Source organism: Delphinapterus leucas, chromosome 7 (assembly GCF_059928025.1).
Source record: "Delphinapterus leucas isolate spDelLeu-1000000601 "Yukka" chromosome 7, BTC_Dleu_Yukka2, whole genome shotgun sequence".
NCBI lineage: Eukaryota > Metazoa > Chordata > Mammalia > Artiodactyla > Monodontidae > Delphinapterus > Delphinapterus leucas.
In genome coordinates, this window is record NC_143135.1 from 200,961 (window position 1) to 214,848 (window position 13,888).

The 13,888-nt window shown below is 50.0% G+C and overlaps 1 long non-coding RNA gene across 1 annotated transcript; it reads left to right on the plus strand.

Annotated features, from left to right (window-relative positions):
- Positions 1–3,666: 3,666 nt before the first annotated feature.
- LOC111170318 (uncharacterized) lies at positions 3,667–13,480 on the plus strand. Its single transcript, XR_004024250.2, has 3 exons — positions 3,667–4,171; positions 5,277–5,472; positions 12,793–13,480. It is a non-coding gene; the product is annotated as an uncharacterized LOC111170318 (long non-coding RNA).
- Positions 13,481–13,888: the final 408 nt, after the last annotated feature.

A 13,888-nucleotide genomic window follows, 5' to 3' on the forward strand; every position in this document is an offset into this window, starting at 1 on the left:
GGTGGTCCAGTGGTTAGAACTCTGCGCCCTCACTGCCAAGGGCATGGGTTCAATCCCTGGTTGGGGAACTAAGATCCCTCAAGACAAGCAGCATGGCCAAAAAAAATTTTTTTTACTTTTTTTTAATTAAAAAAATAAAAGAATGTTGCCTGTAGCCTGAAATATACATAATATTTGAGCCTTGAGCCTCCTCAAGGCTCTGCCTCCCAGGTTTGCACTTTAAAGGCATAACAGTTTTTCATTCATATAGAGATAAAAAGTTGCCGAATAGAGAATAACACTTGTCTTGTTGGAGGATTATAGAAACACTGTGACCAGACCTACACAGTGCTGCAAGAACAAAGAATTTTCACATCCCCTCCAAGGTCTGGAAGAAGTTTGCAACAGCCAGCCACACCCCCTCCCCTTTTAGTATAAAAGAAAACCGAATTCTAACTCAGGGAAGGTGGTCCTTTGGGACACGAGTCCGCCGTCTTCTCCATCTGCTGGCTTTCCAAATAAAGTCACTATTCCTAGTCCCAACACCTCATGTCTTGATGTGTTGGCCTGTCATGTGGTAAGCAGTATGATACTGGACTCGGTAACAGTAAGAGTTGAAGTCAATAAGAGATTTCTAAGGGGTCAATTGTAGTTTGCAGTGACATTTGGAATAGAAGAGAAACTGGCCTCAGGGAGGACCAGGGGTCTCCAGCATCATAGGTGGGTCAGAATCTTTGATGACGGAGCCAGCCGTCTAAAAGGCCACCCCCTTAGCAAAGCCTGGGAGATACAGATGAGGGTGACACCTGTAGCTGTAACCGAGTCCAAGCTCACACAACAGGCCACTGAGTTGAGAGACAAGGTGTTGGGGAAGAATAGCGACTTTATTCAGAAGCGAGCAATCCGAGAAGATGGCAAACTAATATCCTAAAGAACCATCTTAATTCAGGCTTCTTTCATGCCAGGGAAGGGGGAAGCGTGCAGAGGTGAGGTCAGGAAGCAGAAGAGGCTGCAGTCCAAGGTCTTTGTTCTCGGTCAGTTGACTCCGGTTGACATTAACCTGGTCTGGTCATGATGTTCCTTCAGAGAAAGATGAGACATGTGAATTTTTCTTGTTCATATTTCCTTATCCCCATGGGGGTTTCTTGAAAGGGGGCTGTCACATACACCCCAAGCTGTGGGCAGAATTCCTTTAGTGACTAACGTGTATGTGCAGGGCTGAACAGAGGCTCATGTCTCAGAGGTTAAAGCAACAGAGGAGGGGGATGTCCAGATTCCACAAACAAGAGGCCGGCAAGGGCTTAGCTCCTGGAGAACAAAGAATTCTGTCAGACTGTCGTGCACATCCCTTGAGGAGAAGCTATGACTCTGTTTTATCCTGAACTATTGTCATTACTTTTCTCATTTAACTGCTTTTCCTCTGCTTCTGCATTCCCTCACTTCCTTAATTAGTAACCACCTGTCCCTGCTCTTTGGAACTCAGGGAGGGCCTGGGAGACCAAAGCCTTTTTCTACAAACAAGAAACAGGAGGACACAGAGGGGTTTTTGTACTTGGAAGGGCCCCACAGGACCCTGCTTAGTTTCAATCCCCCCTTTTCTTTGATACTCCTCTATCCTGAGGGAAACAAGGGGTGGGACAAGAAAAGGAGTAAAGTTTTGGATAGAGAGGTTCATCATAAAGTCTGCAGAGAAATTCGGTTTAAGGGGGACTTGGTTTCAATGCCAGAGTAAAGGAAAGAATAAGAAAGGGTTTTGCGTTTTAATTAGAAACCTTGATCCAGCGTCTTGGGTGGCAGCCGCCACTTCTCCTTGTCTGTTTGATCCTGAGGTCCCCAGTGTCTGCACAGGACCAGATGTCAGGTGGGACCTTCTTTAGCTGTGAGATGTGTACCCAAGGCTCAGTACCTTCTAATTTTGCAGCAGTGTCAGTGGTCAGGAGCACTTAGTAAGGTCACTTCCACCAACATCGAAGGCTGTCTTCCTCTGGTGAAGTTTCCAGAAGACCCAGTCATGAGGCTCCAGACTGATCAACAGGATTCTTCGAATTGGGACTGGGAAAGTTTCTTTAAAGTGTTGATGAGAAGCTTGAGCATAAGACAGTGGAGACTTACAGTAGCTGATCGCACTAGCATGGGACAAGGGATCAGCAGAAGGTCAGATACCAATAGACATCCGCCTGCCGGTGACTCTCTCCTGTGGAGTGAGTTTATGTTTCCCAAAGGGGGTCCTATGAACAGCCAGTGAGACCTTAGGCCAGCGGAGTCCAGTAGGCTTGACAAATTTAGACATTTGAGGAACCCTTTAGTTCTCCCGACTTTGCCTGATGATTGAGGGTGAGAGGGACAGTGATAATGATGCCAAAAACTTGGCCTCTGTGCACCAGTGCTGAATTGAACCTCAAAGACAGAGCTTTGGGTGAAGTAGAAAAGGATAGCTTTATTGCTTTGCCAGGTAAAGGGAGACACAGTAGGCTTGTGCCCCTCAAAACTTTGTGTCCCAACTCAGGCAGATTTGGTGAGGAGTTTTATAGCAATGGTTCAAGGGCAGGGTTGCTGATAAAGATCAGGGTGTGTGCAGGGCCTGCACTCCTTTGATCTGGCCTCAGGTGGTCTCCTGATGAGCTTCTCTGGTTCTCAAGGTTATCAAACTGTGACCTTCTCTGGAATGAAGAATGCTTCATCAAGTAGTTAACATCTTCCATTTCTTGGGGGTTTTAGTTCTGCAGAAGAGCTCAGAGATATTGTTCTGTGCATCCCTTGAGGGGGACCCAGGACCTGCCCTGAGGCTGCGCTAGTGTTTCGTGGCTGCTCCTCCCCTCCCTCCCCTGATCAACAATGGTTTGAAGCTGCTTTTAGGAAATCAGGGAAGGTCAAGAAATGGGGGACACAGAAAGGCTGTCATGCCCAGGAACCCCATAGGGTCCTGCTCACTTTCACTAATTCCAAGAAGTTTGCAGGGTTCTCGTTAAGGCTTTTGTGATTTTGTTAGCGACCCCAAGTTCCTGTGCCTGATGCATAGTGAAGACAAACAAACTGAAAAGTCGGAGTTTGGAGCAGAGAGAGGTTTATTTCAGGGCCCAGCAAGGAGATGGGTGGCTCGTGCCCCCCCAGACCTCAAACTCTCTGAAGGGTTGCAGCAAAGCATTTTTAAAGCCCAGGTGAGGGAAGGGGGTCACAGGGTATGTGATCAGCTTCTGCGCAATTCTCTGATAGGTTGATGGTGAGGTCACAGGGGGTAACATGATCAGTCCTGAGGCTCCAGGATGACTGGGGGCCACATGCTCCTGGTCATCAAGTAGTTAACATCTTCCGTTTGGTGGGGGTTTTCACATCTGTAAAACAACTCAAGAATGTACCTCAGATACTGTTATGCAGGTACTTCAGAGAGGAGCTACAGCAGAGGATATAGGGGAAGGGCCTGCCCCAGGGAGGCCCCATAGGGTCCCGCGCAGTTACAATTTGACTGGTGAAGTGAGTCCCTCAGTCACCGGAAACTGCGGAAGGTCCACCCCGAGTGGTAGAGAGACACATCTGCTAACAGTTTCTTTGCCACCGTGAGGGCATCATCCCTGAAGGGCTTCAACCCTTCAGGAAACCATACCAGTGATAACGAGAACGTTGATAACCCTACTGAGTGGCAGTTGAATGATTCCAGCTGCAGGTGTTCAAAGGGTTCAGAGGGAGGAGGTTTGAGGCCTCTGGGAACAAAAACAGTTTTCCCAGGGTTCTGCCCGTGGCAGGTCAGACACTGATGGTAAAGTGTCTTCACCATTGTATAGATGCCTCTCCACCAATGCTTATTTATAATCTGAATCATATTAAATGCACTGTGGGGGTGAAGGAATGCAAAAGCTGAACATGGGGTTTGCCAGGGAGCCGGGAAGAACCAAGAGGCTATCTTGGGTTTCCCACAGCCCTGACTGTTCCCTTATTCACAGCCATTGTTTATCCATCTTAATTTCTCTGATGCAGGAACAGATTGTTGCCATGTTACAAGGATACCAGGGTGAAAACAGTCTGGCAACAAAGGGCCATTTTTTGCAGAAGCAGAATGACTTCATCCACGTGGAGCCACAATCTTCACAGATGTTAAGCTACTGCCTTTGCGCGGAGACCAGCTGGGGCATCCCCTGATACTCAGGGTCAGTCTTTCCAGTGGGAACCCTAATTTCGATGACAGCAACTTCATAAGGTAAGAGAATAGCAGTAAGAAGGTCATTTACTTTCTGCCCATTTTTTATTGGAGTCCCAGAAGATGAAAGAAAATCCCTTTGCTTCCATAACACCCCCAAATTATGTGCGACCCCAAGGGCACACTGGCTGTCAGTATAAACATTGACAGTTTGTCCTTCTGAGAGCTGGTGTGCTCAAGTGAGGGCGTGAAGCTCTGCCTGTTGGCTGACTCAGCTGGTGGGAGGTTTCCGCTTTCCAGTAGGTCATCTAGGGTAGTGACAGCATAACCACCTTGAAAATCCCCTTTCTGGTTTCCACGGTATGGCCCGTCAAAAAACAGAAGTAGATCAGGATTGGTTAAAGGGGTGTCTCATGAACCGGGACGTGGTGTCACGAAATGGGACGTCATCACCCCACAGTCATGGGGGTCCCCTCGTCAGGCAGAGCAGTAACAAATCAGGATTAAGGATGGGGCAACATTTAAGAAGCAGATTAGAAGGTGGAGGCAGAGGGATCTCATAGGGGGTTAGTCTCCTTGCCGAGAAATATTGAGTTAATTCAGAGTTAAGACTTTGCACAGCGTGAGGAGTTTACAAATAAACGTCATTTCCTAGGGTCAAATCTGCTTCCAGCAGATCTGCAGCTGCCGGGGAGGGGCCAGCGCTGAGTCAGGCTGTGAGGCCGCAGGCCCGTGCTTGCAGCCATTTCTGCCTGAGGCTCCCGGGGCCTGGCTCACCGTCTGCTGTGCAAATAAAGTGACAGGTTTGGGAGAGCTGGGTACCCGAGGGAGGGCGGTTCTCACTACTCGTTTTAGTCTTAGAAAGGCCTGTTTACATTCATCTTCCCAGGGAAGGGGCTCGGGGACTGAAATGTAAGCTCAGAAAGTAGGGAAGGAAATAGAGACAAATTAGGAACCCACAGTCTACGATATCCAGCCAGGCCTAGAAGTTCACGAGGCTGCCCCTTTCTCGTGGGTCTACGAAGTACTTGGATTAGCTTCGTTCTTTTCAGAGATAGCTGAATTCCTCAGTGCTTAAATGATGACTGAGGTGATGAACAGTGTCTAGAGATCATTGTAATTCTCCCTTAGCAACTCTGTGTCCTTTTCCGGCCACCTGTTACAGCAAATACACGGAGTCTTTTATGGACGGCTCTTCAGTAACTGAGCACAGCAGGTCACCTGCATATTGTTAAAGGGGCCTGGAGGCTGCTGACATCATGGTGGAGCCATTGGGAGAAACCAGGAGGGCCTCTGTGAACGTCTCGGGCACGACTGCCCAGGCCCATTGCTGACTGACTGTTCCAAGCAAAGGCAAGCAGGTATTGGCCTTTGGGGTCTGAGGGATGCGGAAGAAGGCTGACCAGAGGCCCACAGCAGTGGAGCCATGCTGAATCCGCAGAACACGCAGCAGCAGGTGTTCAGGCTCCGAACAACTGGGAGGCGGGGCGTCACTGACGTCAATAGCGCTCAGACCCCAGGCAAACCACCATCCCCATTGGTCAGGCTTCCAGACTGGCAGCTACAGGGCCTGGTACGGAAGCCCCTGGCGGTTAAGTCTTCTACTAGGTGTGAGGCCTCATATGGACAGTAAGGTCATTGGAGGAGAGGTTTGGTTACGTCTCTAGATTTTTATAGGTTCAGCCCTTTTTATTCCCCCAGTGTCCGTATTAGAGGTAGCCTGCAGATCAGGGGAACTTTGTTGAACTTCGTCCTCTTCTGCATCAAGGACAGAGTGTGAAGGCCATAAAAGATGAGGCTCAGGTTGGTCAGGAAACTCTAAGGTGAGGCCTCCACTGCAGGCCAACCAGCCCTTTCCATTTAGAAACGAGGCCTCTGCCCAATAGGCTGACTGGCGCTGTGTCCCATAGCAAAAAGGGATGTTTTCAGTAAAAGGTCCCAGAGGCATGTGTACCAGTTGAGGTAGAATCTCTCTCTGACCCCGATACCTCACTATGGAAACTTGTTTTCACTCTGAGGGGTTTGTTGTCCTGTGAGGGTAGGGCTTAAAGTAGAAAGGGCAGCCCCAGTATCTACCAGAATTGGTCAAGGTTTCCCGTTAATTTTCACTGTAGTTTCCCCTTGGCTGTCTAAGGGTATTTTCCCGGTAGCAGCTTACTGGAGGGTCCCTTGCGACCCTGTCAGTCCTGGGAGGGGCCCCCCCACATTGGGTCAGTTGAGTGGATATCGATGAATTTGCATAGGACCTTTGAGGACAGTCTTTTTCAGTGATTACAAATGGAACATCATATCAATCTTGGGCCATCGTTTTGATGGTGGACCCCAAGGGTGTGCTGTGAGGGCCGGGCATTATTTTCAGCTTCTGGCCTTGGAGCTGTTGTAGCCATGAGGCCATCAGTTTGAAGGACCTTTGTTTATGACCTCGATCCAAAGTCTTTCAAAGTGCTCAGCCCCAGTTACGAGTTCCGTCAGACGGGTGGCCTCCCGCATCCTATTTTCTGCCTTTTTATCAACCCTCTAATCTCCTGGGATAATCCGCTTACACACAGGGCAAACAGAGCAGGCTGGGCGTCCTCGCTTATTGAGCAGCAGCTGCGATGCCGCGGGAAGATCTTCCAGCTGCTACTGCGTGAGCTTTGCCTGGTCCATTAGAGGACCACAGACCTCGAATGTCATCCTCGGGACTACACCATCCTGCTTCCCGAATCCAGTTTGGGGTGTCCCTAGGGTCCTACCAACTCATGCACAAGCTGATAAAGATCTGGCAGCTGGGGTTGGAGGCTTCAATAAGGACTCTAAACCCATAAAACTTTGGGGGATCCTCCCTGGTTTAGGAAATTTTTAAACTCTGGCCCTCGGTTTGGTCTTTGAGCAAAGAGTGAACGCTATCTGAGCAGGGAAACCTGCAACCTCGGGCGGCTTTATTCTAAAAGGTACCTGTGTCAGAGTCTCGTCTGAGTGGAAAGTCTGTCCAGACAGAGGATTAGCACAATGTAAGTGCCCAGGTGAAGGGGGGAGGGGAAGGGGGAGGGGCACGTCAGTCCTGTCACCGTTCCAGGTACCTCTTGTGTCTTTAATTTTTCATTAACCTTCTGTAACAAGGCTTTTAATGAAGCTATTTTAGAGTCTTGAAGACTTTTGGAGGCTTCTGTACACAAATTAAAATAGGTGTCCACCTGTTTGTGGGGCTTGGGAACACTTGCTCTGAAGCGCACCTCTTAAATGAATGATTTTATCTAACTGGAATGTTCCCCATGATGGCCACTGTAATTCTAGGTTGCTTTTAGTAAGATTTTGCCATTTTTGTCGATATTTATAGCTTCTGGGCCCATAGTTATTAGACATAAAATCAGCGGGTGTGGGCTTCCCTGGTAGCGCAGTGGTTGAGAGTCCGCCTGCCGATGCAGGGGACACGGGTTTGTGTCCCGGTCCGGGAAGATCCCACATGCCACGGAGCGGCTGGGCCCGTGAGCCATGGCCGCTGAGCCTGCGCGTCCGGAGCCTGTGCTCCGCAGCGGGAGAGGCCACAACGGTGAGAGGCCCGCGTACCGCAAAAAAAAAAAAAAAAAAATCAGCAGGTGTTTGGGAAGGCCGGGCACCTGACAGTTCAGAGTCCAAGGATCCCGTGACCTGAGGCTTCAGGTTTCTTGGAGTCAAACAAGTACCTCAAAGGGATGTGCCGCTGGGCTGGGCACAGTGCATGTGACGCGGTGACCTTGCTGCTGGGAAGTTTTCTTGAGGTTGGCAGGTGACCCTGAGTTGATGGAGCCCGTCCTGTAACCAACTTATCCTAACATGCAGGTCCTTGGGTCTGATAACAAGTGCACTAACAGTATTTAAGAGTTCAACTCGTGTTCACCAAGGTTTGCAGCTTTTTGGCCTCTGAGACCCCCATTAGCAGTAGCTTTTATCTACACAAAAGAAGACAAGTAAGTGTGTGCAGCTTAACACATGAGCAGCAACTGAGGGCTGTGGCTGCGTCCTGGCCAAGAGAAGGCCCTGCACGCACCCGTGCAACTGCCCAGGGAACGCTGGCCTGGGGAGAGGGCCGGACCCGCAGACCCCAGTGAGGGGCCCTGCAGACTGGGGGCTCCACACGGGGGCTGTTCCACACGAAAACCTGGGACGTGGAGTCTGAAAGCCCAGGGGCTTAGCTCTGGGCAGAACCGGCTGCCAGGGGACTTCCCTGGTGGTGCAGTGGTTAAGACTTCACCTTGCAATGTAGGGGGTGCAGGTTCAATCTCCGGTTTGGGAGCTAAGATCCCACATGCCTCAGGACCAAAAAACCGAAACAGAAAATAGAAGCAACGTTGTAACAAATTCACTAAAGACTTTAAAAATGGTCCACATCAAAAAAATCTTAAAAAAAAGAACCGGCTGCCAGCATGAGCCGTCCTGCCCCGTAGGCCAATTAGACTGGGGGCTTGACACAGAGAGCAGAGCTCAGAACTGAGAGGGGATGTACCCACGGCCCCTGGAAGACAGTGAACTCAAAAAGGGGCTCACAGTACAGTGACTGCCTTTCTCCTTGTCACCAAAGCTGCTGGAAATTTCCTTTGATCCCACCACTGCCACCAAATCTGTTAAATAACAAAAATTCAGCTGGGTAAATTTGAGAATCTAATTGGCTTTATTAAGCGATTCATGAATCAGGCCACATCCCATCCAGCAATAGAAAGGAACTTCATTATAGCTGCAGAAAGGGAACAAGAAAAAGGAAATTATTAGCAAAGAGTGCATTTTTTAGGTAACGTTGCCCTCTTAGGAGAACGGAAGAGGGTCTATCAGCAAACCTCCTCCTAGTGCTGGCCAGGAATTCCAGGTTGGCTGGTTAAATGTCACATTTCTGAGGAAGGTTGAAACGGCAATTAGGTCCTTTTCTCTGTGTCTTTCTGTGTGTAGGTTACAGACCACTAGTTTACACAGACCGCGGGACACCCACCCCACCTTGCAGGGCTCTGGCAAGCCTTCTCCCTTCCCTTCTCATAACTTCTTTCTCCAACAGCAAGAAGATCAGATCTCATCTACAAAGATTTACGTATTTGCTCAGTTCTCGTGTACAGATAAAATAGTTCCAGAAGTCCTAGACCACAGCCCTGAGGGAAGTCCTGTTACCACGTGTTCACCCGGCAGCCCTTTTTGTCGTTAGCCTTTCGGCTTCCTGTCAAGTTCCTGTTACCACTCAACTTGGCTGGGTTTTCCCAGCCTTGTCCTTGGTGGAGTTCCTCCATCTGCACTAGACTCACCTCTGAGGCTCAGATCCCATTGTGGATGCTCCCCAGTGCTTATTGGTCCAAACTGCCTGTTTACTTTTGGGGTATGTGAAGCATTGCTTTGGTTCCAGCAGTTGAATTTCCATAAAAAGATGTACTCAGTGGGGTCCACACCACCCTGTCCGTCCCTTCCTCACCCACCTAGTAGGTAACCAGTCTCTTCAGTTTCTGGTTTACGCTTCCTGTGTCTTTTTCCACAAATGAGCAGATGCATATCATCTTCCTTCTTAAAAGAAAGGGGGCACTATAGGTGATCTGCTGTCCTTTTTCGCTTCACGGTATACGGCCTGGGAGCCACTCCATTTAGAGTGACCCTCCTTCTCCTCCTTCAGGGCCTGCGCGCCAGTCTGGACGTACCTATTTATCCTACCGCTCTCTTAAGTGTGGACATTTAAGCTGCTCCTAATGTTTTGTGATTAAACAATGTTGCAGTGAATCCCCTTGTGCATACGTATTTCACATTTTATAAACATTGCTGCAATGAATCCCCTTTGCATATCTATTTCCCATTGTTTGAAGTGCATCTTCAGGGTAGATTCCTGAAAACAAGGGTTGCTTGGTGAAGGCTAAGTGCATATATATTTTTGTCAGGTCTCACCCAATTTCTCTTCAGGATTTACCATTTGTGGTCCCCCCCCAGTGATATATGAGTGTGCTGGTTTCCCTGCAGCTTCAACAAAAGATTGGGTCATAATTTTAAATTTCTTGCCACTTTGATAGGTGAGAAGTAGGACCTCAGTCTTATATTAATTGCATTTCTCTAATGATGAGTGATTTCTATGTTTTTTCATATGTTTAGGGTGTTTTTTTTAATATAAATTTTCTGCTCGCGTATTTTCTCCATTTTCGCTATTCAGCTTTTTAAGACTTCTTGACATATTAGGGTTATTAGCCCCTTTTCTGGGTGTATGTTCTGAATATTTTCTCCCAGTTTGTCAGTTGTTCGTACTTTGTATATGGCATTTTTGTCACACAACTTTAAAAACTGTTTATGTAGTCAAATTTATTCACCTTTTGTTCTTGTCTGGTTATGTAAAAAACAAAGTTCGACTGAGCAAATCTGAACCTCTAACTGGCTTTCTTTGGTGATTCATGAATTGGCAGCATCTCATCCAGCAAGTATCAGGGCGCTCAGAGGAGCAGTACAAAATGGAAGGCTTTATAGGAAGGAGGAGGGTAGGGCCAGGACATCTCCTCCTGGGGAGTGGGGGGAGGCGGGACGGCAAGCTGCTCCCTCATCCTCCCGGGGCGCAGAGAAATCCCCAGGGGCAGATCACCTCCTCGGTGCCGACCAGGAAGCTCCAGGCTGGTTGATTAAGATCGCATTTCTGGGGAAGGCTGAAATGCAGTTAGGTCGGGTAGAAGGCTAGGTTTGGTATCGTGGACTTTAGCACAAATGACCCCGTTTTGGGCCTGTGCTTTTCCCTTTACCAGTTAGAAGGACTTCCTTCACCCTGAGATCGAAGAGGGATTCACCCCTGTTTTCTTCCAGTGTTAGTGTGGTTTCAGAGTTCAGTCCATCTGTACCCCATGCACGAGCTTCCCTCTGTGCTGGCCTAGTCCTGTTCCATTCCTGAGGTCCGTCTCTGCTGCCCCAGCACCGCCCAGACCTGATTATGGGGATTATGTTAGCCACACTTCTCAGCATTCCGGGTCCATCTGGCACGATGACTCGGTCAGATGCTGCGTCCGTCAACTGACTGTTTTTCTTGCAAGTCTCCACTTCCTGCTATGGGGGAGCTGCTCCTATTTCCTGGGGATCCTGGGGACGGGAGGGTGAGGCAGTGACAGTCCCAGCCCTTCTGCCCACTGGGCCTCCTCACCAAAGCCTGGGGTCCAGGCAGGGGCACGACTCCTGGCGCCCAGCCTCTCACAGTGCAGGAGGGGCAGGGAGCAACAGCCTGAGCTGTTTTGCCACTTGAAGTGACCACTGACCAGACGGTCTCCTCCACGGTCTCTCCTTTTTCCCTCAAACACCCCCAGTCTCTGCTGCTGGAGAGTCCTGGGTTCTTCCTGGAAAATCTCTGCGAAGTGGAGAGAACCGTGTTCTAAATTGTGTGGTTGTAGATCTGGTGATGTGAAAATCATATTCAACCTAGTAACTCTTGGGCCTTTTTTTTTCTTTTTTTTTTTTTTTTTTTTGCGGTACGCGGGCCTCTCACTGTTGTGGCCTCTCCCGTTGCGGAGCACAGGCTCCGGACGCACAGGCTCAGCGGCCATGGCTCACGGGCCCAGCCACTGCGCGGCATGTGGGATCTTCCCAGACCGGGGCACAAACCCGTGTCCCCTGCATCGGCAGGCAGACTCCCAACCACTGCGCCACCAGGGAAGCCCCTCTTGGGCCTTTTTAAAGGAGAGAGACTCTGGGTGTGTTGATTTAACCCTAGGTGGCTGACAAAACCCCAGGCAGGGAGAGGAAGGTGGGACAGTAGGTGCTCAGGGGACATCCTGGCCCCTCACCCTGCCAACTCCAGGCCTCGGACAGGCAAAGCCACAGAAGACCCCCAGAAGGATTTTCTTCTTTAAACTTAAGGGGAGCAGGTTTTGCCACCCCAAAATATCGATGCTGAAAACTCAGCCTCTGTGCACCAGTGCCAAATCGAATCCCAGAGTCCGAGTTTTGGGTGAAGTAGAAGAGAATAGCTTTATTGCTTTGCCAGGTAGAGGGACACAGTGGGCTCATGCCCTCAGAACTGTTTTCCAGCCGGGGAGGATTTGGTGAGGAGTTTTATAGCAATGGTTCAAGGGCAGGGTTGCTGAGAAGGATCAGGGTGTGTGCAGGGCCTGCGCTCCTTTAATCTGGCCTTGGGTGGTCTCCTGAAGAGCTTTAAAGGCAATCAGAGTCCAGCAGATTCAGGAAAAGTGCTTTACCTCCCTCTCAACTGCCTAATTCACACTGGAGACCAGGAAGCAAGCTAAGAGACACTGCAGAGCAGCCTTTCTGCACCAACATCCTGCTGCCTGCCTTCCTCTGTACCCCAGACCCCACCCCTCTCCTTGGCTCAGGAAGTTACCAAAGCCACAATTTTCTGGCTGCCCTTTGGGTCTCATGTTTTCATGGGGCTCCTGTATGCACAAAATTTGTTTTTCTGCTGCTAAGTTGTTTTATGTCAATTTAATTATTACACAAGCCAAAGACCCTAGAAGGGAAGAAGGGAAAGTCTCCCACTAGACACAACAAAGCAGCCTTTTGACTGTCAAAGAAAAGCCTAGACTGTGAGCTCCTGCTGCCAGGAAACTGCTAACTCATGCGGGCTCCTGTGTCTGGAATCCATCCCGCCTTCCTGACTGCCAGCCTCCAGCCCCGGGGCCACAGCCTCGCCCAGAGGAGGCGGGAAGTCACGTGACCTGTTTCTCAGAAACTGCAACACAGAACTGATTTGTTTTTTGTTTTTTTTGTTTTTGCAGTACGCGGGCCTCTCACTGCTGTGGCCTCTCCCGTTGCGGAGCACAGGCTCCAGACGCCGCAGACTCAGCGGCCATGGCTCACGGGCCCAGCCGCTCCGTGGCATGTAGGATCCTCCCGGACCAGGGCACGAACCCGCGTCCCGTGCATCAGCAGGCGGCTCTCAACCTCTGCGCCACCAGGGAAGCCCAACTGATTTGTTTGAGATTGTTTTCCTTCCTAGTACTGGAGCTTGTTTGGACTTGAACTTAAGAATTTTAGTTCAATTTCTTTGAGGCTTATATTACTTCGGGAAAGGGTTAATTCTTGTACTGTAATTTCTCCTGGAATACTGGATATTGGGAAAAGATTTATACCCAAATTTGGGCTGTCACAGCGTCAGAGCCTCTATGCTGCCGTTGACCTGAAAGTGTAATTTCTGCTGCACTTAATGGGGTTAAGGGTAATCTGGGGTGGAAAGTAGGTGCAATGGGAACTGGGGCCAGAATACAACGTGGAGTTAATCTGATGTAGGGTATTAAGGAGGCAAAAGCCCCTGGCCACCAGCAGCCCCAGGAGGGTACCCACAAGGCTGCTGTTTGCAGGGAGGCCTGGCCCCCGCCCTGATGGATGAGGCTTCTGAGCAGGGGCAGCCTGGTGGCGGGCTTAGCCTCAGGTCTAATTGGTTAAGAGAACAAAGGCCGGGGCCTGCGGGGGGGGGGGGGTAGGGGTGGCTTGGGGGGAGGGGGAGATTGCAGTAAAACCCAGGGTTGGAGGGTTCTTCTGTGAAGAATTGAAGGGTCTGATTTTTCACCCACCTTGCAAGCTGACAAGTGAACCCACCACAGTTTTAGCGTACATGGACCCTGGGTCAGAGAGAAAGGACACTTCCCTTCTCATAACAATTTCCAGGTGTCCCCCACAGGGGGTCTGGAGACCGGAGAGGAGGCCTGGGCAGAGGGAACCAGACGCATCTACACCACACCGGCACCACCTTTGCCCCAAGGACGACATCCCCCCCACGCCCCACCTCCCCGCTCCCCTCACCAGCTAGCCCCTGCTCTAGGGAGTCAGGGTCCCCCGAATCCTCACTCCGCAGGCAAGTCTGCGGCTGGCCTG